This window comes from Gorilla gorilla, chromosome 13 (assembly GCF_029281585.2).
Source record: "Gorilla gorilla gorilla isolate KB3781 chromosome 13, NHGRI_mGorGor1-v2.1_pri, whole genome shotgun sequence".
In the NCBI taxonomy this organism is placed as follows: domain Eukaryota; kingdom Metazoa; phylum Chordata; class Mammalia; order Primates; family Hominidae; genus Gorilla; species Gorilla gorilla.
This window is the reverse complement of record NC_073237.2, coordinates 132496076-132517247: the sequence shown is the minus strand read 5'-3', so window position 1 is coordinate 132517247 and position 21172 is coordinate 132496076. Positions and strand designations below refer to the sequence as shown.

General features: G+C 61.7%; 1 protein-coding gene across 2 annotated transcripts in view; it reads left to right on the top strand.

Moving 5' to 3' along the window:
• Positions 1-13051: 13051 nt before the first annotated feature.
• NACC2 (NACC family member 2) overlaps positions 13052-21172 on the top strand; it is a 90833-nt gene continuing 82712 nt past the window's right edge. The window contains exon 1 of one of the 2 annotated variants that reach the window (XM_031014664.3): positions 13052-13204. The gene's annotated coding sequence lies outside the window, so the exon portion shown is untranslated. The remainder of the gene's footprint in view (positions 13205-21172) is intronic. The other variant, XM_063696868.1, reaches the window with a different exon arrangement.

The window sequence follows — 21172 nt, the reverse complement described above, 5'->3', positions numbered from 1 at the left end:
CCGCTTCCTCAGAATATTAACGACGGTCCCAGCAGAATGCTGTATGAATATTCATATGGAATCAATCAAGCCTGGGCTGGCGGATGGCACAGGGAGAGGTGCCGTGACGGGCTGGGCCCAGGTCCCAGTGGGCACACCTTGGCAGGGTGTGGCCGTAAGTCTCCGCCAGCTCCAGCCAGGATCTGCGTCCCTCGGGATGGGACAGGCCTGGGCCTGTTGTATGGCCACAGGCAGAAGAGGCCGATGAGTGACATGACATCACCACTTAGTGACTGCCCTCGTCCTGGGAGCCCAGATGCTGGGGTGGGGCTCCTTCCTGAAAGACCCAGAGAAGTTCATCTCAGGTTTAACGGGGGCACTGCTGCCTCAGAAGCCAGGCAGTGGGTGGTGAGGTCCGTGTCCTCACTGGGGTCTGCAGCCGAGGAGGACTAGCCACCGAGGCCCAGGCCAGGCACAGGGATGCTGGGTGGCCATGGCCAGTCCTCCCGGGAGCCCCTAGCACCTTGGGCCTGCCCCCAGCTCTCATGCCAGGAAAGGTTTTTTCCCACTCCGGTGGCTGACGCCCTGGTGAAGGGATTCGCAGAACGGGAGCACGTGGATTTCCAGTTCTTCCCAGTGGGCGCAAGTAGGCCGGCACCCTCTCTCTCATCTTTGGGCAAAACTCGAGTGCTGCTAGACCCTTGGCCCTGCTCACTGCGCTGGGCCGCGCTGCACCCATTTCCTCCCAGCAAGGGTGGTCCCTGGACTTCTCTGACCTGAACTGCTTCCGAGTTTGCTTCTCAGAACCAAGAGGGGCTGGCTCTGCGCCCTGCCTACCTATCCAGGGGTGGGGGCTGCCCTTTGAAGCTATCAATCTGGGTTTTAAGTGTGGATTCATTATTGACAACACCATGACATTATGCTGACATGAATTATTTGTATGTTTTTCAAATTGTGCTGTGATAACCCTGGCTGTCTTCCTGCTCCCATAGTGGATAAAAGCGTCCGAAAGAATGCCGCCATCTCTCTTCTCCCCATAGCCTGGAGCTGGGCCAACCGGAACTCAGCCACCACCTGTGCTCAGTGCAGCCTGGTTTGACCCCCACCCTCCTCCACCTGGCTGGGGTGCGTGCCTGGCACATGTATGTGTGCACGTATGTGCGTGTGGGTGTGTGGCATTTGGGTGCCAGAGTGTTTTCTGCTGTCATGTCTCACGTCCTGGCTCTGCTGCCCTCCACATCCATGGCTCCTTCCCATGCCCCCTCAGATGGTCCCCCAAAGAACGGAGGGACTCCGGCCCCTTGAGGAACAGGGAAGCCCCTCCCTGGGTAGCCAGTGGCAGGTGAGTCCTGTGTTCCTGCTGAGAAAAAGTCTGCTTTCAAACGCGGATGGGCAAGCACTCCCTTTGCGGTCGCTGCGCTTGGGGTCGCCGGTTGCTGGGCTGATTGGCAGGAAGAGGTGCAGCTCCCCGGCCCCTCGTGGGGCTGTGCAGCCATCTGCCCCTCTCCAGGCCCAGCTCTTCCTGTGAGATAAGGGGGCGGGAACCCAGGGAGGCTGGGCCTACAGCCTGCAGTGGGGTGAGGCGCTGGACTAGCTGTTCTCAGGTCACCCCCAGGGAAAGCCCTAGGCCCGCATTCTGTCCCCAGGTGGGAAGTTCAGGGAGAAGGAACTAGGGCTGGGGCTGGACTCAGGGTGGGGGGTGGGGGGGCGGGGCTCACGATGTCACCTGTGGCGCGGCTGCCACAGTGGGCCAGGGAGCTCCAGATTCCCTGGGTCACCGTCTTACCAGGGCCTGGGTTGGGGCCTGGGTCGGGGCCATGGGATCGCAGAAGCAGCACTGGAGGCTGGTGCCCTGTTCCTTCCACCAAAACTGGGCAGACCCTGTCCTCAAGGGAAGGTGCTGGGGGCTAGCTGCAGGCCCTGCCTGAGGCAGATCTGATGACCTTGGGCCAGGAAGGCAAGGCCATTTGTGGCCCAAACCCTTTCCTGGGGCTTATTCTCAAGGATGTATCCTGGTGGGGGGTGTCTCCAGGGGTCAGTCTGTAGAAGGATGCTAGACCCTCTCTGGGAGCTCTGAGCCTAACACGAACAAACAAAAAAACAGGTTGCTGCCCCACGGGTTCCTGGGGCTGGGTGCAGAGCAAGCCTTCACATTCACTTTCTGAATGACTGTGCCAAGGGCCAGCTGAGGCCCCCACGAGTACGTCTTCCGGGCAGGATGTCCCTCGAGAGCTGTGCTTGCCTCTCACCAACTTACAACTAACCCCACTCCCAGGCTGGGCACGGTGGCTCACACCTGTAATCCCAGCACTTTGGGAGGCCGAGGTGGGCGGATCACTTGAGGTCCGGAGTTCGAGACCAGCCTGGCCAACATGGTGAAACCCCGAATCTACTAAAAATACAAAAATTAGCTGGGCGTGGTGGCAGGTGCCTGTAATCCCAGCTACTCGGGAGGGTGAGGCAGGAGAATCGCTTGAATCTGGGAGGTGGAGGTTGCAGTGAGCCGAGATCTCACCACTGCATTCCAGCCTGGGGGACAGAGCAAGACCCCATCTCAAAAACAAACAAACAAACAAAAAAGCCAACTACCCCCCGGCCCCCGCAACACACCCCGGAAAAGCAGCCCTGCTGTTTGGAATCTGACCCCTTAAAGTCCTTCTGTCTGTCCTACCTGGGAGCCTCTAGCTGCTGCCAAAGGCTTTCCCAAGCCCAGCTCTCACATGTATCCTGCAAAGGACAGTGGCTGTCCCCTGAGCCTGACTTTGCCAAGGGGCTCTGCAGTGCCTCCCGGGAGGAGGTGAGTCACTGCAGCCGCCCGACCCTCAGCCTTCTCTGGAGCAGGAGGCAGCAGCTGCTTTACAGCTGCATAAAACATTAGAGGGAAATTTAGGACAAAAGAGGAAGACGATTAGAGCATCCAATTTAAACCGAGGGAGGGCATACGGAACCCAAAACGGCACTGCCCTAATTCAGGAGCAGAGGGAGGCACGGGCTCTGCAACCGCTGACAAGAACCAAAATACTCACCCAGTTTTCTTCTGCAAAAGAGACCCAAAGTTGCCTGACAAGACGCCCACAGATGTCCCAGGCCCCGCGGGAGCCGACCTCCTCCCCAGGGGATGATGCAGCCCGTTCCGTGCCCATGCCAGCTGGCCCAGGGCACAGCAGATGCCCCAGGTCACCATCCTTCCAGGGACCTGGCTCAGAGCCATGGGATGTTCTGTTCTTTCCGCCAAGACTCTGTGGGCACCGCTATGGCAGGCCAGAGCAAGGCTGAGAAGTGGCCGGGAAGGAGCCACATCCAACTGAGCAGGCAGCTCCCTCCAGCTCCCTCCCTGCTCTCTGCTCTCCCTGGACCAACTGGCCCAGCCTAAGGCCGTGCAGGGCCTGGACAGCAGGGTCTGACCCCAGCCTTCCTGGGCCTGGGTCACAACACTCTTGCTTTCAGGTCAGCATCTGCAATGGTGCTTCCTCCTGGGGACAGGGGTGTGGCCCCCTTGGCTGGTCAACTCCGCTATGCCCCTTGGCTCTTGCTGTCCACTGGAGAAGATGGTCCCAGGGAAGCAGAGGCTGCCCAGAGACGAGGGCTTTCCGTGTGGGGCTTTCGGTATGGGGCCAGATGAGCAGGTCTCTATCTCCAGACCAGCCTTCAGCAACTCCCAGCTGTGAGATGAGGGCACCCAGTCCTCACTTTAACCACAGGACCACAGAGACGAGGGGAAAAGCAAAACAAGGGAGGCCAATGGTTTGGGGACCCTGGCTCTGCCCTCAGAAGCACACTGGGCCTGCCTGCCGGGTTGGTCTGTAAGCCAGTGAGCACTCCCCACCCACCCCACCATACACCCAGCATCTGAGCTGCCAGGGTCCCCTTTGACCCCCGCAGTGCAGGTGTGCTGGCACCATCGGCCAGATCCACTGTACTGGGCCCTGGCTTAGCCTCTAGTGGAGTGGGGTCTACCAAATGACAATAGGCCAGGGCCGGAGAAACTGAGGAAAGTGAGACCCTCTCAGTGGGGCAGAGCTGCAGGCCCACCCAGATGCTGCTTTCTTGGGGGAATTTAGGAATCTCTGAAGCAAATGCATGCTTCAGTTACAGAGTAGTGCTTGAGCAGATTAGCAGGACTTGAAATGGACAGGCATTCCTGCCCTGGTCCTGGTAAGGTGAATTAGCATAATAAAAGCAAACGTGCTCTGCCCAGAGTTTTTGGAAATGAGGTGGTTTATGTGATCTTCAGCTGCCTGTTCCATCCTTCAGCTTGTATGTAAGAAGCACCAGGAAACACCCTCCCCCATGGACACTAAAGCAGGGGCCGTTCTGTCACGGAGCAGCCACCTCCAGATGGCTGTGCACCTGCACACCTGCTGGCACGCCCTGCCCGGAGCCAGGTGAGCTCTCTGTACCTGGAGAAGCCCTGGGCTTGCATGGGCAGGCTGCAGGGGTGGAGGGGGTGGCGAGCTGCAGGGTGGGGTGGGACACCAGTGCTCACTCTCTCCTGAGATCACATTCCTGGGCATCCGGCACGAAGGTCACAGAAACGGGCAGTGTTTGGCTGCACTTGCTGGGGGCTCAGGGGCTGCTCTAGCAGCAGCAGGGCAGTGCGCCGAGCCCAGCGTCCGGGCAGGCGCTCAGCAGGGTGGCTTCCTGGCCCATCGTTGTTACTAGGGAATTGAAGCCCAAGTCCCTGGCAACGCCCCGCTTCCCCATCCCTCCACTGCACAGAGGCACTCCGGATTGCTCTGGGGTGCATTCCTGGGACCTTGGCCTCCCCTCCAGCCCTTCCGAGTTCCCTGAACCCCGGCAGACACACGGCCATGAGGCTGGCTGGCAGGAGGCCAGGGGTGCAGCGTGGACACCTCAGGGACTCCTCCCCGCCCCGGAGGCCCCTATGCATGGGGTGTGGGGGCGGCATTCATCCCACTGGGGTGCGCCAGGGTGGACAGGTGGAGTGTGGCCTGACTGTGGGCACCTGGAGGAAAGGGCTCTGCTGGCACCTGTGCTGCACCGTCTGCACCCCCGGCCCGGAGGGGCCCCACGTGCCACATCCCTCTTCTCATGGTGGGGACCTTCCCGCCACCTCCGCCGCCCTGGGATGCTCTTCTCCCTCACTCACCCTCACACCATGGCACCTTCAGATGACCAAAAGCCTCCCTTTCCTCCCAGGGCCAGATCCTGAGCCAGTTCCACAGGCACCAGCAGGTCCCAGGACCTGCGGAGCAGAGGATGGGCTGGGCTCAGGGGCTGCCCCCCAGATTCCATCGTGGACTCCAGCCTGCACACTGGTCGCCTGAGATTCGGATTCAGCAGGTCTGGCCCCGGGACCTTGTGATTCCAATGGCTCCACCTCTCTTAGAGGCAGCTGCTCTGCCCTCGGGGTCTCGAGGGACGGAGGGTAGGCAGAGCATCCAGGAGGCACGAAAGCCCAGGAGAGCAGCGAGGCTCCAGAGCCACTAGAAGAAGGTGGAGGAGGGGGAGGCAGCTGTGGCCAGACACGAGATTAAGACAGGACCAGGGTCTGGCGCGGTGGCTCACGCCTGTAATCCCAGCACTTTGGGAGGCCGAGGCAGGCGGATCACGAGGTCAGGAGATCAAGACCATCCTGGTTAACACGGTGAAACCCCGTCTCTACTAAAAATACAAAAAAATGGCCGGGCGCGGTGGCTCAGCCTGTAATCCCAGCACTTTGGGAGGCTGAGGTGGGCAGATCACAAGGTCAGGAGATAGAGATCATCCTCTGAATGGCGAAACCCTGTCTCTACTAAAAATAAAAAAATAAAAAAATTAGCCGGGCGTGGTGGTGGGCGCCTGTGGTCCCAGCTACTTGGGAGGCTAAGGCAGGAGAATGCCATGAACCCGGGAGGCGGAGCTTGCAGTGAGTCGAGATCGCGTCACTGCACTCCAGCCTGGGTGACAGAGGGAGACTCCGTCTCAAAAAAAAACAAAGCCTGGACCAGGAACTGGGGGCAGATTTGGAGCAATGGTTACTCCAAGTGACCTCCAGACCCTAGTGACCTTGTCCAGCCATAGAGACCATCCCTGCATCATTGACCCCAGCCCAGTCTGGCCCTCACTCCCTGGACACTTGAGAATCCAGCAGCAACTGCCTGTCCCTACTTGGGTGGCCACAGCGGGCCATTCGTCCCGATCTTCCCTATCCCAGGACACGGCGTGGCCTTCACGGGCCCACCTGCCCGGCCTCAGTCCGAACGCTCCCCACCTCCCCTTCCTTCCCTCCCAGCCCTCCTCATTCCTCTGGGTTCCACCTTCACAGCCCCTCCACCGCCACCCCCACCCTCACTGGACCCCAGGGAGGGAACCCAGCAGGTCTCATAGAGCCCTCTCCCCGGCAGCCAGACCTCAGAGGCGCCCCTCCAGCCGCTAGCTCCAACGAGGCCGAGTCCTGGCCCAGGCTCTTCCTTCGCCACCTCTGCCTCCTCCATGGCAGACCTGGATTTCTCTTTTAACCAGCCTGCCACCCCGCTACTAGAACAGGAGCCCCAGATGAGCAGGGACCAGTGACTTGTTCTCAAAGGGGCCAAATGCCTTCCTGGTCACTCCTGGGAGTCGGGTGCCGGCCCGCCCATGTAGCCCAGAGGGACGGAGGGCCTCACCTGCAGCCCTGCTGGCCACTTTCCCTCTGGGCCAGCTGGACCCCAAATCTGGCCCTTCAGGGAACCCACACAGGCCTCTGCTGTGTCTACCGGGTTCCTGGCTCCTCCAGCAAATGGTGCCTCCTCGTCCGGGGTGTGGGGGGATGTAAGTTCAGCCGCATCAAGGGCCCTGAGGAGGGAACCTGGTGCTGGGAGAGCCACCGGAGCTCAGAGACAGCTTCCCTGAAGTCCCGAGTTGGGCCCTGGGGATAAGCTGGAGCTCACCTGCTGCTGCAGGGAGATGGGGGTCCTGGCAGAGGAGCTGCGGGTGCAAAGGCCCTGTGTCTGTCAGCGGGTGCAAAGGTCCTGTGTCAGCAGCTCAGGGAGAGCCCAGTGTACTGCAAGAGACAGCGTGGGTGGGGGGACCAAGGCTGAGGAGTGGGCGAGATCAGCAGCTCAGGCTGGGAGGGACATCTCTGAGCACAGAGGGACAGTTTCACTACAGGGCAAACAGGGTCCTTCTGGCCTCCTGGAGCTAGTCCCGTCCCCTCCACACAGCCCAGTGCCTGGTATGGACACAGGCCTCAAAGGGTCAGCCCAGCAGGCAGAGGCGGGAGCTGCTGGGATCAGCACGCTGGGCTTCGTGGTGGTCACAGCAGGGACACCCAAAAGAGCCGCCAGGATGGCAAGTGTCCTTGGCATCTGAGGCCCATAGAAGTGCCCTCTGCCCAGCAGGATCGTAGACAGGATGGGGACCCCTCAAGGGGTGGAGGGCCCAGGGCAGTCCGGCCCAGGCTTTGAACCCATTCACTAGAATAACCGTCCTAAAGAAAGAAATGGCAAGTGGGGGAGTGACCAGGGGCCCGAGCCAGCTCTGCGGGAGATGTAGGGCCTTGCAGAGTCACAAACACCTGCCTGCATCTCCCATTGTCCTGCAGGTGGGCGGAGCCGCACCCAGTGCAGCCGGTGGTGGGGGCGGGGCCAGCTGGGCTTGGTCTTGCAAACTGCACATCTTCTAGGAACTGGCTCCAGAACCAAAGCGGAGGTGGTTTTCCCCGGAGCTGCCTCAGGACCCCGAGGGGGTGGTGTTCAAGGTGGACTCCCCGGGGGCCTGCCAAGGCCTGATGTTCTGAGTGGGGCTTTGGCTGGAGTGTGGCCTCGGTCCCTGGGTGGACAGGTAGGTGAGGCCCTGTCCAGTGTCCTGGGCCATTCTGCTGTGCACAGCTCTCGTCCCCTGGGCTCTGGGGCCCCCTGGCCCCTCACTGTCTTCCAGGACTCAGCAGGCACCACCCTGGGCTCCTGGGTTGACTTCCTACAGTAGGAGGAGGCTGCCCCCTGGAGCAGCCTGGGGGCTACAGGATTGGGAAAGTTTTAGTAAAAAAAAGGGGCAATGGGCTCAATTTGAACCCCACGCTGGAGGTACCAGCCAAAACCCCAACTGCAGAAACACAGGGCCTGGCTTCTACTCCAAGTATGGGGGCTGCACCCAGGGCCCAGGGTGAGGCTGGTGGGCCCAGCTTAGCCCCCAGTCGCAAGGGCCGGCTCAGCTGCTCCGCTCTCGGCCCCCTCAGGCTGGCACAGAGCGGGGCCCTGACAAGGGGCCCTGTGGGAGCAGCCGGGGCTTTCCTGGAGCCTCTCTCTAGGGTGGATGGGAGCGAAATCGACACACTGATATGTAACCATGGATTATGATGGAAGAAAGGAACGAGCACTCAGAAAACAAAAAGGGGGCCTCGCGGAGGGCATGGAGGCGGCGCTGCTGCTAAAATCCTAGGCACTGGGAAGCAGGGGAGACAGCTGCGGGGACGGAGGCTGCTTGGGAGCTGGGCGTGGCGGACGCACAGCCCCAGGGATGTGCTAAATGCCACGGAGTTGTTCAGTTGATAGTGGTTGCTGTCAGGTGAATCTCACCTCGATTTAAAAAAAAAGGCAAAAAAAAAAAAAAAAAAAGAAGGAGGAAAGAGCCCACCCCAAGTCAGTCTCTGCCTTTCTGGTCTGGAGTCCATGGCCCTGGGCCTGTCCCCGCCGCCCCGCACGCCCCCTCCCTACCGCCGCCAACCCACACCCCGCCCCCCACCGGCCGACTCGCGCACACCCCCGCGCCGCCCCGCACCCACCCCGCCGCCACCCCACACACAACCCCCCCGCCGACCCCACCCCCGCCGCCCCGCACACACACCACCGCTCTTCATCACCTCTGCCACATCTTCCCTGTGCTGCCTGCTGGACCACAAGCCCTCTGAGGCCAGGCGTTGGGGCAGCTTCACAGGACAGGGCCCCCTTGGGTGGAGGTGAGGGTGCAGGCCCTGGCAGGCTCGGCTTCCTGTCACCCCCCGACCCCTGAGGGTTCCCCCACTCCCTCGTTTCCTCCTCAGCCCATCCGTCGAGTAGGAGCAGCCTTCTCTGGCTGTCTCACTGGGCACACGTGTCTTCACGGGGCCTTTATCATCTGCTGCACGTAAGCTACAAGGCCAGGGGCCTGGCCACGTCTTCTCTGTTGGGACTGGGGTGTCTGCGGGGGACCACGGAGGCTCCCAGTGAACAGGAAAGTCCTCCCCCACCGGCAAGCCCTGCCCCAGGAAGGCAGAGGACCGGACTGAAATCAGATGGTTTCTCTTGCCCCCCGTGAACTGCTCTTCAGACAATGAAAGCGGCTTCCTCCCGAGACAGCGGCACCACTGGCCGTTTCACCAAAGGCTGTTCTGCACCTCTCTTCTGTGTTGACAGGCGAGACACAAGTGAGAGAGTGGGCAGAGAAGCCCTCTGGCTGTCCTCCTGCCACAAGGGTGCAGAGGCGCACTCTGGCTCTGGGGAGCTGTCCCAGAAGCACAGCCGAGAGAGCCTGTGCTGGGCTGGTGAGAGGCTCCAGGTCCTCCTGGGGTCTTCTCAGCCCAACAGCCCTGGCCAAGGGCTGACCCGAACAGCAGCACCAGGGAGGCACCTGAGGCCCCCCGCCTGCTACTTCCCTTTCTGCTGACCGAGCTCCCCGGACACTCTGAGGACCGGGAAGAGGCATCAGAACTCGGGCAGGTGTGGGAGAGGGGGCACAGCATCCCCCAGCAGCCCCAGGAAACAGGGTGGAGACGGATGGAGCCTAGGCTCCAATTCTGAGACTCCTCAGGGCACCTGCTGTGTGCCAGGCACCACACTGAGCCAGTGATGAGACAGTGGACAAAGCGGGAGACCGTGCCGATGGAAGCCAAGGGCGGACCAGTGTCAGGATGGGGTCCGGGTGCCCGATGCCGATGGCCATGTGGCTCTTTCATAAGGAAGGGTCAGGGAAGGCTTCCTGAGCCAGGGATACTGGGGTGGAGACTCAAAGAAAGTGACAGAGCAAGCCTTGGAGACACAGGGGCAGAAGGTTCAGGCAGTGGGAACAGCCGGTGCAAGGGCCCTGGGGCAGAAGGTGCAGCAGAAGCCAGCCTCGCTACAGCTGAGCAGGCACTGGCGTGGGCGAGGGTACCATGGGGGTGGGATGTGGGGTGGGGAAGGATGTGGGGCATGGGTAGGGTGGGGTATGAGGTGGGGGTGGGGAGCTGGGTCCTGGTCACCCAATCACCCGGGCTTGTGCTCTGAGCAAGAAGTACATTGGGGAGCTCTTGGGGGTTCTGAACGGGGTGGGGGGGGTAATCCAACAGGTTTAGAAGCAGCCTGTGCTGCTGCGTTGTGACAGGCTGGGGCAGGGCTGGAGGGGAGGCTAGAGACTGGGGTGGGGAAGGGGGCTGTGGCAATCACTGGAGAGCAGGGCAGTTGTGGACCAGGAGGGTGGCTCTGACATGACTTTAACACAGAGCTGTTAGGATGGGCACAGACTGGATCTGGTGTGAGATTGGGGTGGGATGTCACCACCGCACAATGGTAGCAGCACCTGGAGAGCCACCAAAGGCTTCTGCCATCCAGGGGAGGACATGCAGGTGTCCAGGCCAACAGGTTGGTCCTCTGTGTATGGCTCCTGAGCGCACCCAGGGGCTCTGCAGTGTCTGCAGATGTGGCTTGTGACCTCCCCTTACCCCCTGCCCAATGCTTTCTGGATGGAAGGGGAAAAATCAAGTTACAAGGCCGTGAGAACTCAGGCCTGGATCCCGGATGGGGCCTCCCTGAGCTGGAGACCCATAGCAGCGGTGCAGCTATGCTCAGTTGAGACTGTGGCCACCAGGCCCTTGTAGCAGCCAGGAATCAACAAGATCAAATGCAGGGAGGAGATGCGGAGGATGCACCTGGGGTGAGCCCCACTCAGCCCAGGCCCTGCTGGGGACCCCTGAGTGAGCCCCAGGCTAAGCTGTAAAACGGGAATAAGGCTGGGCGCGGTGGCTCACACCTGTGATCCCAGCACTTTGGGAGGCTGAGGCAGGTGGATCACCTGAGGTCAGGAGTTCAAGACCAGCCTGCCTAACATGGTGAAACCCCGTCTCTACTAAAAATACAAAAATTAGCTGGGCGTGGTGGCACGTGCCGATAATCCCAGCTACTCGGGAGGCTGAGGCAGGAGAATCGCTTGAACCCGGGAGGCAGAGGTTGCAGTGAGCTGAGATCGTGCCACTGCACCCCAGCCTGGGCAACAGTGTGAGACTCGGACTCAGAAAAAAAAAAAAAGGAATAAACAGAGCTCACCTCATGGTACTGTTGTGAACGTTAAATGCGGTAAGGTGTACATACTCAGTAGCACGGGCCTGGAATTCAGTAGGGATGCAGGGTTTGCTTTAAAAGGTGCAAATATATGTTGGTGTACATATGGATAGACACACAGAAATTGGGGAATTGATTTCTGCGTATCCGCTATCTTCTAAACACTTTTCAATGCTTTCCAAATATCCTTCACCAAGGAAGAATGTCTTTAATATTTAGAAAATAAAAGTGATTAAAACAATCAGTCCCATCCCTGGAGGGCCACGGGTCCTAGTGGGTAGCCCCATGAGGCCTGCCCCAGGGCTGGAAGCAGCTCCAGGCATCTGTCTCTGGGATTCACGATTCTCAGGGGCTTGGGGTAGCTATGCTGAGAGATCCTGCAGAGATTGTAGTCAGGCTTAGGAACCACCGGAACTCTGAGGCTGCTGAGCTCATGCCCTGGGTGTGGGAGGCACTCAGAACCCTCCTACCCCACCTCCTTCCCACAGTAGACTGCAGGGCGGGTTTGGAAGTGGCAGTAGTGGGGGGAGGGGGGTTGGGGTGTGGGACCTGGGACTGCATTTAGGTCTAGATGGGACTCTGTGGGGAGAGCCCAGAGTTCCTGCGGGGTTCCATACTCACCCTCATAGAAGGCAAGCCAGGGAGTGAAGAGAGAGAGAGTGTGTGTGTGTGTGTGTGTGTGTTCTGGACGCAGAGCTGAGTAGAACCTAAAGTTGGGGTCAAGGGCCAGTCTGTGGCCAAGATCAAGGGCCTAGCTTGAGGTTGGGGTGACAAGAACCTGGCCAAGCTTCTGATGATTCGTCCAGGGAATGACCTTGGCTGACTGTGCCAGGAGGGCTGTAGCCCCAGGTTTCTGATCCCCAGAGCCCCAAAGGCGTTCTCTGGGATGCTGGTGGCCATCTCCTTCTCAACCCTTCTCCCAGCGCCCTCGCTCGGGACCACTGAGGTGGTATCACTCCATTCTCCTGCAACGACCCTTGAGCGTGCTGTGGGAGTGAGGCTGGCTTAGCCTCTGAGGACCACTGCAGCCTGTCCTGACCTCAGGCCCCAGGTTAGGGGGCAGCTGAGGAGGGGTCTCTGGGTCTTTCCGGGTGTGTGGCCGGTTTTATTTCCGTGCCCTTGTTTTAAAACTGCACCTCTGTCCTCAGGAGCGTGGCCTTGGGCAGATGGAGAGCTGCGTGGCCGGTGCCGGAATGACTGTCAACGCCCCAGTGCGCCCGGATCACACCAGGCCTGAAGGCAGCACCAGGCCCAGTCCAGGCAGCTTGCAGTTCCCGGGCCGCAGGGACGGGCGCCGGAGCCCCGCAGATGTTCGCCCAAGGGCGCTCCCGTATCCGCGTCTTTCACGGCCCGCCTGAGCGTCCAGGGCGGCTGCGGATGCGCGCACTTCCCCCGCCCGGATCCCGGAGGCTGCACCGTGCGGACGCGGCTGCCGCGGGCAGGGCGCGCGCCGGAGGCGGGGTAGGGGGGCCCGGGGGCGGGGTAGGGGGGCCCGGTGGCTCTCCCGGGCTTAGCGAGTCCGGCCGAGGCCGGGGCCCGGGGAGGGCGGAGGGCGGCGCTCCAGGTCCTTTCCCGGCCCGGCCGCCGAGCCCCGTACTCTGCGCCGCGGCGTCCGGCTCCCGCCGGGTGTCCCGCGCAGGGTCGACCGCCGGCAGCTCCGGAAGGAGGACGCGCGAGGGGCGAGGAGCTGCCGCCTCCCCTCCCCCGCGTTCGGGGTTCCCCACGCCCCGCCGGCCCCCACTGGGGACCCTCCCGGCCCCCGGACCCCAGCCCCGACCCCGGGAGCCCACCTGGCTGCCAGTGCGCGCGCGCGCGCGCGGCCGGCGCGCTGTCCCTTTAACGGCCCGCGGGCGCCTCCCCCGCCGCCGCCCCGCCCCCGCCGCGGTGCGGCCGCCGGTGCTGGGCGAGGTCGGAGAAAGTCCATGGGAGCCGGAGCGCCGGGACGCCAAGCACTTCCTGCCGCGGGCGGCGCGCCGCAGCTGCCCAGGCCGGACCGGGCCGGGCGCCCGCAGGTACCGCCAACTTGGCGCGCGCGGCCGCCCCCGGGTTACGCCGCCGGGCGGGGTCGTCCCACGGGCCGGGCCCGCACTTCCCGCAAACTCCGCGGCCGCCCAACTTGGCGCGAGCCCCCTGCCGCAGTGCCGGCCGCGCGGGGCGGGTGCGGCCGAGTTCCGCGCCGGCCCGGGCGTGCGCGCGGGAACCGGCCTCGGGAGCCCGCGGAGGGGGGCCGGGCGGGGCCGGGGGGTCCCGGCGGAGGCGCCCGCGACCCCGGGCCGGGACGCCGCGCCGCGCGTTCGGGGAGACACTGGCTCCGGGCGTCCCGGGGCGCTCCCCGCCGCCCGCCGGCTTTCCCTGGATTTCTGGGGACCCGCGCGGCCTCCCCAGGGACCCGACTGGCCGATCCAGCCCTCCGGGTGGGGAAGCCCGGGCAGGACTGGCCCGGGGCCAGGGCGGAGGGACCCACCCCTCCTGGCGCATCTGCGCAGCTGCCTGGCCCAGCCGGGCCCGCGCCTCGCCCTCCCGGTCCAGGTGGGCCCGTTCGTGGGTCGTCACCGCCTCCCGCTCCTCCCCCACGCGGGCCCCAGCTTAGGGAGAAACTGGGGTCCGGCTGCAGTGGGAGGGGGCTCTGCCTCTTGCCAGCTTCTGTGCCTCTGCGGAGCTGAGGTCGGGGGGCCCCAGCCCCTTCTCTAAGAAACTCAGCGGAGCCCGGGGCCCGCCGCGCACCCCGCACGGCCAGGGCGGAACGAGGCCTTCCGACGGAGTTTCCTGCTTCTCTTGCTGGGATCGTGTGGGGTCGGAGGTCAGAGGTCACCTCCCAGCCCCTCTGTCAGGCTCTGGGGGAAGTTTGGTCTTGGACTCTCGTCGTGGAGCCGCTTAAACCTGTGGGTCTGAAGGCCGCGAGGCCCGGTCCCTGGAGTTGGCCTCCCAGGCCGTTCCACTCCCTCCCCCAACCCCCTCGCGGGGCCTCCGGATTGGAGGTGTTTCACCCACGTGCTGGTGGGCCCGTCTCCCTGGGCCGCTGGATGCCCTGAGCTGTGTTCTCTGCTGCGCGTTCCTTCCTGTGTGTGGCGGGGGTGCAGACCCGGGGGTGCCCAAGGCAGCCCGGACTCCCATCCCGTGGAGCTGCCTCCGGGAGCGCGTGCACCTTGGTGTTCCCGCCCGCCAGCGCGGCCGCACTCTCCTGCCAGAGTCCGTGGCCCTCCAGGGCGCCCCTTCTTCTCACCCACCCCTCTTTTCGTCTGGCAGGCTCCTGACCTCCTTCCCTCCTTTTCTCCAGTGGGACACTCAGCTCAGCATTCTGCAGGGTGTTTTATCCTGTAGCACCCACCAGCAGGGGCGCCTAGAGTTAGGTCAAGGTTCAGGCAGCCCCCGCCCCACCCGCCACCTCTCAGCCACCCACCCCTTCTTCTCCCGGCCACCGTTGGAGCACCCCTCTGGTCCTCTGTGGGGCCTTTCCCAGCCCCTCCCTTCAAGAGGCCTCTTGGCATTTTCCCCAGGGGTCACTGTTGGGTGGTAGCTGGGCCAGAGTCCAAGGGGAGGAAATAAAAGGAGCTGCCACCCAAGGTGGTGGCCCCCTGTCCTTTCGGCAAAGCCACTTGGAATGGGCACAGAAGGTGGAACAAGATATCACTTGTCACTTCTTAGTGGCCAGGGATCCTTTCGCAGTGGTCACACCCAGGGCTCGATGGTGCTGGCCCTGGCCTGGCGGGAAGGCGGCCGCTGCGGCGGGGGAGCCACCCGGGAGATCTCCTGCTGGGAGCAGTGGGAGCTGGGCTGCTACAGGCTGCGAGAACAGGCTCTGTTCTTTACCACCGGCTGCTGGAAGGGTGCGCAGGGCTGCTCTGCCCTGGGCAGGGGGCTAGTGGTGACTTTTAAAAAATTCTTCAATCCTCCCTTTGTTTTACAATTAAAGCATGAGGCTGCATTATTCATGAAACAACAGTGACGATCTTGGTGCTGAGCGGTTCTTCCAGGCCTGCGCTCCTCTTGGCCTCTGCCTCTGGAGTCCTGCTTTCCTGGTTTGTGGGCAGTGTGGTCTCCCAGGCCCGAGGGATGGAATGGGGAACCAAGGTGTTGTCCTTTCCGGGATGTTGAGTTCCCAGGGTTCCACCCTGTGCCCCTTCTTCTGAGGTCTGTGCCTCTGACCTGTGTCCCTGGAACGCACAGGGCACCGAGTGCCCAGTGGCCCCAGCCACCGTCAGTGGGGCAGAGCCCATGTTCCTTCCTCAGCCAGCCCTGTCCTAGCCACCTCCACACACTGTCCCCAGGCTGCCTCTCTGCATCTCACCGCCCCTTGGGGTCACTCCATCCCCTTTGCAGGGTCATGCAGTGGGTTCCGAGATCCAGTTGGACTGTGGCCGGTGGGATGAGGGTCCGAGTCCACAGGGGGGCAGCGGGTGGCACCCCTTACCCCAGGATACACCAGCATGTTTCTCTGGAGAACCAAGGCCTTCTACAGACCCCAGTGTAACGAACACATTTGGGAACTTGACTATGGGGCCCCCTGACTCTGCTGCTCCTCCGGCCCAGTCCACCTTCACCTTGGTAGCACATGTCCCTGCCTCAGTGGCCCAGGCTGACCAGCCTCCCATTGTGGTTCTGAGGACAAGGTAGGCCACCCTCCACTTCACGGTGACATTTCTGGCCTGGGCTGAGGAAACCTGGGGCTGGGCTTCCAGGCGTGGCTCCAAGGAGAAGCAAAGCCCCGTGGTGTGAGGCCGTGGAGCGCCCTCCAAGGCAGGAGAGAAGTAGCGCTAGCCCGTCTGGACGCTGGACCTGAGCCGCCGTCTGATGCATGTGGGCAGGTGCGGGAGTTTGTGAGGTCTGGCTGGGTCTGGTCTCACTGGGGGCTGATGAGGGGTCTTGGGAACCTGTGTAGAGCTGGCTCACTGGGGCCTCTCACCCCATCTCCGGTCAGGCTCCCCGGCGGTGAGTGTCTGCAGACCCAGCTCCCTGGGTCCTGGGCCTTCCCCGAAGTGCCCTCTCCCCAGCATTTCGTTCCTTTCCTGGCACTCTCTCTGGGCACGCCCTTGGTCCTCCCAGAGGTGGGCAGTCGGGCCTTGGGTGGGGGAGCTTGGCCAGCGTTTCTGTACTCTTGTCTCCCCACTGGGCCCCAGTTCAGAGCTGTGTGTGGCCCCCACACCGGCCTCCCTGAGGCGCCCCCTAATCCCCAGGTGGATCTCGTTTCCCTTTCAGCCTGTCCAGAGTCACAGAGGAGATGTTTGGGCCTTGGCTGTGGGGGCCGGGGAGCGAGGTTACCCAGGCCAGGGGCTGCTGCTCCACGCCTGCCCCCGCCTCTCTTGCAGGGCAGGGATCCTGGTGACCTCTGTTTTTTTGTTTTTTGTTTTTTGTTTTTGTTTTGTTTTTTTTTTAGCAAATCCTTGCTCTCACCAGCCCTGGCTCTTGGTGAGATGAGATCATTTGTAAAATATGCTTCCTGGCTGGCTGGGGCTCCTTACTGTGTCACCTGCAGCTGCCCATTTGCTGGGAGTCCTAGCTCCCTCAGCTGTGGCCTTCCTGCGTTTGCTGTTTACGGTTTGGGTTTTGGAAGCACACACCCTTGTATAGGGTCTCAGCAGAGCACAGTGGGCGGGCGTGAAGGCATCTGTCTGGAAGTATTGGTTGCTTGTCATTTGGGGACATGAACTCCGGGACCGGCACTCACCCCTGTCCACACAGGGGATCAGGCTGGGAGCTAGTCTGAGTAGGAGAGGGCATTTGGGACCCTGACCCAGGGCTCCTGGGGCCCCACCACATCCCCAGTGTTTGCTTGCTGGGCCTGGGTCCTCACTGGAGCGCTTGGCAGCCAGAACCCTGGGCTCAGGTCTCCTGGGAGAACGCCCAGCCCAGGCCGTGTGACCTTGAGTGAGGAACCCGTCCTCCCTGAGGCCATCCTGTTACAGAGTAGCATCCTCTGCCTCCTCCGAGGAGCTGGAGGCTGAATGTGGGCAGCCCGGCCTTTCCGCCTTCATGCCGTCTGGGGCTGGCCTGGGGGCTGTTGGGCCAGTGAAGCAGCTGAATCCCTTGTAAGGCTCATTACCCTTTAAGAGGAGGCCGCCATGGAGTCTCCCGGGAGAACGAGAGGCAGGCTTTTCTCCAGACGTTGTTTGCAGGGACCCACAGGGAGGAGAGGCTGGCTCCGGGTCTCTCTAAAGGAATCTCCCCTCCCCCAGTGCGGGGCCCTGGCATCCAGGAGGGCACAGGGCCATGGACGGCCGCGAGCTCCTGGGCCCGCCCAGCTCCTGCCCCTGTGCCTGGGAAGCAGGCAGGGCTGGGGGCGGGGAACAAAGGGGCCTGAAAGTGCCCATATATAGTCACTGAGGTGAACGGCAAGCCATGCTGCCGAGATGTCTCCCAAGCCCAGGGCAGCCCGGCCCCAGCTCAGCCACCGGGGCCCCAAGGGCAGCCCGGCCCTGGGCTGGGGGTGGCCTCCCTGGTAGTCTGTGAAGGGGTAGAGCATCAGCCTCCGCATAGTCATGCCTCAAGAAATGTTTGTTGATTGAAAATAAAAATCCCCCCAGCCCTCCATAGTCAGGCTTGAGGACATTTCAGGAGCTGATGTTGGAATCTGGAGGCTGGAATCCGGGCTGTGCTGTTGGCCAGAGCTGCCTGGGGTCCCTCACAGAGGGCGTTGGGAGCTGGGTGCCTGCTGAGAGGAGACTTGCTAGCAACCCAGCCCCCACCCCACAAAATGCTAGTGCCCCCCTCTTTACAGTGACACTTTAGATGCTCCCTCCCCACCCCTACTGTCCTGGGGCCTCCTCCCAGTGGGCTGGTGTTTTCTGGAGGAGTTACCTTCTCACTCCTGGGCACTGCCTGGAGTCGGGGCAGCTGTGGGCCTTCCTTGGTTCTTCTGGGGCGGTCTTGGAGGGAGTCAGCGTTGGCCCTGCCTTTGGATCGGAGCAGAAGGAAGTTGTCCCACATCTTCCTCCTCCCAGGGACCCCTGAGGCATCCCCTCTGGCCAGGGCCCCCACCCAGGCCCTGGGCATCTGCCTCGGGGGCTGTGCCTGTCTCCCTTCTGCCACCCAGTTGGTGTCTGTGCCAAGAAAGGGGAAGTACCATCTTTGCTGAATTCTTGACTTTTGTGCTGTTAAAAAATCAGCTTTGACAGAGTTTTGCTCATTTAATTTCATTTCCATTGCACAGCTAAGCGCCTTTGTTAAATTTTGTATATTGATACTTTTTGTTGTTGTCAGCAGTTTATTCTTTTTTTTTTTTTTTTGGATATAAAGCCATTAGGGTGAGAGAAGATTAAAAAGATACATTACAATTAAAATGTTAATGAAATCCGTATCACACAACTTTTGAAACCCTTTAGGCATTAATCTTGCCTGTGTCATGTCCATTAACTTTGGCTATTCTTATTCCACACTGACCCCTGCTGAGAGATTTGTGCTATAATTGGATTTTTTTGTAATAAAAAAGGAAAAAAAAAAGCTTTTAAGAAAATAGAGGTTGAGTGGTCGGCCGTGGCTCCTAAATGAAGAGGGAAAAGTAGAAGAACATGACTCTGTTGGGGCTGGGGTCCCCCGTTCTGAATGGGGACAAGGGTCACCCAGGGCCTCCCCCAACTGTGGATGTGCCAAGTGGTGTAGAGGTACGTGAGTTGGGGGAGCCTCAGAGGAGGGAGGGCACCCCGAGGCTGGGTTCACCTTCTTGGGGAGAGGCCCTCAGCGCTGGGGGAGGGGCTAACAGCCCCCCACCAGGTGGGGTTGTTGGGGGTGACATGGAGGCTCAGGCAGAGCAGAACCTGAAGGGCCTTGAGTTCTCTGAAGTCTGTACCCCCTACCCTTCGCCTGGAAGTCAGGCCTTCGCGGGTGCTAGGTTTCTAGCAAGGGGGGTGGCTATGGGGAGGGGGAGCCCCCTTGTCTCCCTCCTAGGGCTGTGGGGACCTCAGGAAGACGTGGCCCGTGGGTCCTCCTTTGAGGCCCTGGGCCCTGGCCAGAGCCTGGCTCAGATCTGGGTGGGGTCCCCAGCTGGGAGGGTCCCCTGGCAGGGGGAGGCTCTGGGTGGGGGCCCGGGGGTAGCCTGTGGCTGCCGCCCCGCTGGTTCTCCCGGGCTGCAGTGCTGCAAACGTAACCGCGTAACCGAAAGCTGGTCAGGTGGTTGGCAGCGGGGCTGCAACAGACAGATTTCGTGTCTGTGTGTTTTTGCAACACCTTTCTATAAAGGGAAACATAATTTAAAATATGATTACTTAGTGTTGTAACAGCCGCCTCAGCCGCTCCACGCGATGCCGAGATCATTATCAGAGGCTGATATTAACTTGCAAAGAATATTATGCAAATTGCCTGCTGTCTCCTCCGGGAAACCTTCCCCCAGGATGCTGGGGGCTGGGCTGGGTCCCCTCGGGGCTTGGGGTAGGTCCCTTTGTGGGACAGCCCAGCCCTCGTCCTTTCTGCCCATCCCGCCCTCCGCGCCCAGGCCTGAGCCCTCATCGGTGGCGAGGGGACCCTAGGAGGCATGAAGCAGTGGGTCAGGAAAGACCAAGTCCTTTGCCTCCCTGTGTCTCAGTGACCCCAGACCACGATGCCTCCTGGCCGGCTGGGTGGGGGCCTCAACGAGGCCATCGTGGTTGGGATGGCAGTGAGGCCCCTGCTGATGGTTAACCATGGCTGACTGCGGTGGTCACCGGACCTGGGTCCTCACAAGCCTCAAGTGCCCCCGAGAAAGAGTCCCTGGCCACGGACTGGGCCATGTCCATGCGCAGTGGCTCGTCCTGCTGACTGACCACTGTGGCTTTGCAGCTTCCAGGGGCTCAGGGGCAGCTACCGGGAAAGATGTGGACGGTGGCTTGGATCCAGCATTGCTGTGTGGACTCAAATTTGTGCCCTAGGGGAGAGAGGCAGGGAGTGGGGTCTGAGGGTCCCTCCCACCCTGCTGAGTACAGTGTGTCCCCTGCCCCCGTCATCCCTTCCAGCTGGGCCTGATGTGGGCAGTGGTACAGTTCCCAGATTGAAGATTCTTCCCAGAGGCTCCGTCCCACTGTAAGGGAGCCGGACAGAGCACGTTTAGAGCAAAATTCCGCTGACCCTGCGCAGCCAAGGGGCTGCTGATGCTCTCTCTGAACCAGTGTCCACCTGGAGACTGTACAAGCCCGACAGTCCCTGAATACTGCTGACCTCCGTGCATGAGATGACAGCCACTGGGGGTGCCCATCTTCCAGGTCACCTCTGGAACTTCCCAGCAGAGTCCCCAGGTCACCTCCCGGAACTTCCCAGCAGAGTCCCCGGGGTGGGAAACTGGGCCTGCCTGGGCCATGGGCGGCCTTGGGCAGCAGACAAGGGATGGGGAGGGCTTGCCCTCCCTCGAGCAGCTCAGACCAGGGAGGACAGGGCACTTGGGGCCTCGTTGGGGATCTTGCCGGTGCCGTCCTGGGCTGTCCTCAGCTGAGCAGCCACTTCCAGGGTTGGAGAGCAAGTGTTCTCTTGGGATTCGAGCCTCATTTCCCCCCGTGCTGCGGTGGAAGCTGGGCAAACACCATGGCCTCCCTGGGTCTCAGTTTTCCCGCTGTGAGCTCCGAATGGGGTACCGTACCCTGCTTTCTGGTCACCAGGAAGGTCTAGGGCCAGCCCAAGGCAGACCCAGAGAGGGCTCCCAGGCGGCCCCAGAAGCTACGGGGCCCTTCCCCAGCCGGGCCCTGCGAGGACTGGCTCTGTCGCCCTCCCTTCCAGTGGGGCTGGCCCAACCCCTGCGAATGCCGCTCTGGGGGTCCCCGTGGGAGTCTGCCAGCTCCAGGAGGGCAGGGTGTCTATTTGCAGCTGTGCAGGTGACAGGCCAGGAGGAAGGAAGGGGCTTTTCCAGCACCCTGGGGTGTATTGGAGGGGGGCAGGGTATCCATCTCCTGGGGCCACCACGACAGAGGCCACAGGTTTGGTGGCAGGAAGCCTCAGAGAGTGCTCCTGTCCCAGTTCTGCAGGCCCAGAGTTGACACTCTGTGCATCTTCAGGGCTGGTTCCTCCAGAGACTTTGAGGGAGA